The 4604-nt window shown below is 43.2% G+C and overlaps 1 long non-coding RNA gene across 1 annotated transcript; it reads right to left on the bottom strand.

Moving 5' to 3' along the window:
• Window positions 1–1237: 1237 nt before the first annotated feature.
• LOC146596243 (uncharacterized) lies at window positions 1238–4598 on the bottom strand. The gene is made up of 3 exons (XR_014895769.1): window positions 4409–4598; window positions 4023–4289; window positions 1238–3144 (listed from the first exon to the last, which is right to left on the bottom strand). It is a non-coding gene; the product is annotated as an uncharacterized LOC146596243 (long non-coding RNA).
• Between the last annotated feature and the right edge of the window lie 6 nt (window positions 4599–4604).

Consider the following 4604-nt stretch of genomic DNA (forward strand, 5'->3'; position numbering starts at 1 on the left):
GGCACCGCGCTGCGGCGCGGGCCGAGGCTCCCGCAGGGCCGCGGGCGAAGCGCGCTCCCGAAAGGCTCCGGGCCTCCAGCCCGCGCTCGCAGAAGCGGCGGCGCTGGAAGGCGAGAACAGCTCTGTCCACCACCTCGCAAATCACGCAACGAGAAAAATCCCTCCAGGAACAGGAGGGCTGGGGAAAAGACAATGCTACGCAACGCCAGGGCGCGAGACGCGGCCCCGGTTTGCTGGCAGTCCGTAGCAAACGCGGAGCCTGCAGGAGGAGATGCCAGTATTTCACGCTGATTCTCAAAGTCATGCTGGCCGAAGCCTTCAGCTGGCTACTGGAAAACCCTCACGTATCTGAGGGCGACACTCGTATATGCCAAGAACCACTGCAGTAACTTTGGGTTCTAAGCAAGCACTTACTGAAGGACATCCCTAGGAGAAGCTGTGCGATTCCCAGGGCAGAAGATGCTCACACATGCTTACAAGAGCCAGTTTTCAGTGGAAGAGGTARGACTTCAACAAGAGTGGCAGCACGCCACCCACAGCAGTGGCAACACTGCAGGAACTTCAGTCAAACATCCCTAACCACATCTGAGAAGTTTAATAGAGTTCTGTGTGATGGTTGCTAAGCTAGGGCTTCCTGCAACCACACGGAGAAACACCACACTTCAGCAAGAGCCCCATTACCTGAGGAGAAATATCTGAGCAATACATCCTCACTCGAGAAACACTGGCAAAAATCTAGCTTTAAGATTTGCTACTATTACTTCAGAGGAAAAAAAGAATCAACCGTAAATTAAAGGATGCTTTACCATTCCTGCCATTCAAATGTCCTAAAGAAAAAAGCTGAAAAGAATTGGTATCATCACAGAAAAAAATATCCTCCTAGCCTTTTCTTCAGAAGCTGCTTTATAAATTGGAAACATCTGGAGATAAAACTTCACTTTAACACTCCAYTATAATATCACGGGATATAGATGAGTAATAGAGAAATAAACTCCTTCCGGAATGAAAGATCATCCAAAACTTTACTGCCTTCCGCTCTAAGTGTCATACATGGGCTTTGACCTGCCTCTAATAACATATAGCAGCATATTGAACACCTTTCCAAAACAGTATATGGAGCACTATGTCTTCCTCTGAGAGCAGGCAAAATAAACAACATGTGACATATTAGTCATGTTACTTAATAGGTTATAGAAAACCACTCTCATGGTAGAGTGATAGGCAGGTTACGAGATCCTTCATAAAGAAAATCAAATTTTACTGACAACTTTTCAGATACTGATAACATTTCAGGGTTTTGATTGTGGTACATGATGGGTTTTTTTGTTTCTTTCGTCTGCACATTCTTTTTCCTAATAGGTTGATAATGTCAAACAAGAACAATTCAGTGAAAGTACCTCAYTGCAGATAAAGAGCCAGACTTATGCCAAAGGCCACATACATCTAATCGGCACAAATGCAAACCACAGACAACTCTAATATTAGCTCCCTTTAAGGGCTATTAGCAATAAAAATCCGAATACACCCAAGTTCTCCCTTACACTCGCAGGGGTCTAACTGACAGTTACATTGTTTTACAAATTGCTTTTGAATGCGCATTTTACAGAAAAGGCCATTTATAAGCATGTGGTAGGTTAAGCAAATGGCACAAGTCTTCTCCTTGCCCATCAATTTTCTGAGGAAATTTAAGAATCTTTTATTGCTATCACTTTGGTGAATAATTGAAGAGGAAATAGGCATTTGCCCCACAGCATTCCAAAACTCTGCATCTATTTTTTCCAGGAGCTATAGGARGATGACCTGCTACTCAGGTTTCCCCCCAGGCTCCAGCAACTGAGTAACCTCCATTTTCTGTTGGAAGGAAGAAACACAGTTCCATCTTATGAGCCATTTTTAACATGCCCTAATGGAGCAAGCCATAAAGCTATACAGGAAGCAGACACACTAAATTACATAATACTGTAGGTGATACATAGGATGGTATTCCTGTCTGATGTTAGAAAAAGCTTTTATGTGGGATAGCGTTTCTTTATGTAGGATAGGGTTTTATCTTCAATCCATATGAAAGTTGTATGTAACTTCTGAGACAGGTAGTACTAGCGCTTCCCGGAAGCTAGATGTTAACCAACATGGATAAGGCTTCCCATGGATTAGGCTAATGCCATGGATCAAACACAAATATCATCATGCAGTGTACAAACAATGCATAAACATGAATCATCCAAGGAGTAAGTAGTTCCTGCCCGAGGGSCATGAGATTCACATTTAGCAAGAGCCATATCCAGCTCCTTTTACCTCTCCTKCCACTTACCACCACTGTTTCAGCCTTGGAATAAAAGGGATTTAAGATAACACGTCTCAAAGCCCCAAACTCTAAAAACAAACTGTAAACAAGCCAGCAAACCTGATACAGCTTATGACTACACATTTTGGGTAAAATGTGAACCTGCCAATTTTGGAAGCAAACACTCYGCAGCATTGCTTATCTGATTAATCAGGTGAAATACACTCGAAATTCCCATATAAATGTATCCATATAAGCTGCTATCATTCAGATATGGCAGAAGACATTCTTAGAAAAGAACCAGGTGAAACAAATCAACAAAATCCTGGAACTATCATGATGTCTTAAATCACAAATGAAACCTCAAAGGCAAGCACAGGCTGCTGATGCAACTAGTTGYGTTCAGCACCGGCTTTATGACTAGAATAAGACCAAGCAAGAAAATACATACAAGAGCACTGGAGATTACTGGATATTAAAATCAGGATGTTTCATCTCTTTGAAGACTTAAATATGTTTGATACTCTCTTAAATAGCTATGAAAATCAGAAACAGGAAATATCTCGAAGTGGACTCATTAAGAAATATACACACGTAGAAACCAAATAGGCATACTGGACATCTAATTTCCACAGGAAATTGGCAATAGAAGAGTAATCCATGTGATTTCACAGCCAGGCTTCCTGAAGATGATGGGGCTGGTGAGACAAAAAGATGCAACAACTACTTACGCCAAAGGATTTACAGTAGATATTGGGCAGGACCTCACACACCATCTGGAGAATGCAGGGGGAATTTGGTGTTTTCCAAAAACAAGCATTCCAGCATCCTTTGACAAAACAGGTACTCAGTCTTCTTGCCTGCAGTAAATGGTAGGACCATAAGATGCCAGCCCCATATCCTATGGGATGCAGTGAAGAGGACACTGCGAGACCAGAGATGTAATGAACGGTAAATAATAGGAGCCTTTACATCTACTCTGACATAGTAAACAAAGTTTAAGAAAATAGGTTTGTTTTGGTTTTTTTGTCACTGCCAGTCTCCTCCATATTCTTTATATTTTTTGACTGGTTTCTAAAGGAAGTCAGGTCAATGAWATAACACAAGGGCAGTATGGTCCAATATATCAGGAATAAATCATGTACTCATGAAGTTCACTGAAACTTTGTGAGGTTGCAAGATACACACTGCAAGACTGYGGTTTAGTGAGTCATACTGTGCTCAAGCTAACAGGGAGGGGAGAGGATAAGGAATTAATTCCCCAAACAGATATCTGCTGTTTGTCAGTTTTTTTCTCACAGTTCTGTAACAAAGCTGTAGAATCAGCAAGAAGAAATTTCTCAGAAATCCTCATGATTGGGCTAGGCAYTACAGTCCTCCTCCAGTGAGAGCTGAACACACCTCTTTGCCAGACTGAAGGACTATAAGGACTCAAAACTAAGCCAATTAAATATATACTAAAAAAAATAGCAACATCAGGTATGTTATCTTCTTCCAGYCTTAACCCTGCTGCTTCCACATCCTCTCCACATTCCATTTTCACACTGTCTGTTTACAAACACGATATATATGCCAGATTAAGGACTTTGGATGCAGTCAGGGCTTCACYGAAATCATCATTGATTTCAATTGGCTGATTGGCAGGTACAAGTACTGTTAATCACCATTTCCCAAATGCATTCTTATCAAATTGCATGTTTTGCCTGACCTCCAGCAGGAGTTAATGAATGCTACATACCTGTCTCAAATTGTGCTTAGCATTTTCAATCTGATGACCTCAGGACACTATGGGGCCATTAAATCAGGGTTGTTGTGGATTTCTGTTTTGGTTTTCTCTTCTTCTTAAGGAAGCAAGTGGAAAAGAGACAGCAGCTTCTCCAGATTCAGGGAGTCAGTAGTAGGATCCAAGTCTCCAAACCTCTATCTTTATACAGCCAAGTCGACTACCCTCTTCACTTGATCACTGCGCGCCATCCAAAAAGCACCCGCTTAGACCTCTACAGCCCTTTGAGCACAAAAAGGGGCCAAGATTAGGCAAAGCGGTTTCCCAGTGTCAACTACTTGTACAAGKGGCAGGGGGAGTTAGGACAGAAAAGGTGTTATCTGATCACAAGAAACACGCACCGTTTGCCTCTGAAGGTTAAACCGGCCCTGCCACACCCCAGGACTAGTTTTGCCTCCAGGAAGGGCGATGCACTAGGCCACCCTCGGAGACCCTTCCCTGTCTTCCTGTTAACGGGAAGCCGCGGACAAGGAGCATCCCGCGTCTTCGCAAAACGCCGCCGGAGCCGCACCTCGGCGAGCCCCCCGGAGCAGAGGG

The sequence above is a fragment of the Rhea americana genome, unplaced genomic scaffold (assembly GCF_003343005.1).
Source record: "Rhea americana isolate MKP2758 unplaced genomic scaffold, rheAme1 scaffold_204, whole genome shotgun sequence".
Taxonomy (NCBI): Eukaryota; Metazoa; Chordata; class Aves; order Rheiformes; family Rheidae; genus Rhea; species Rhea americana.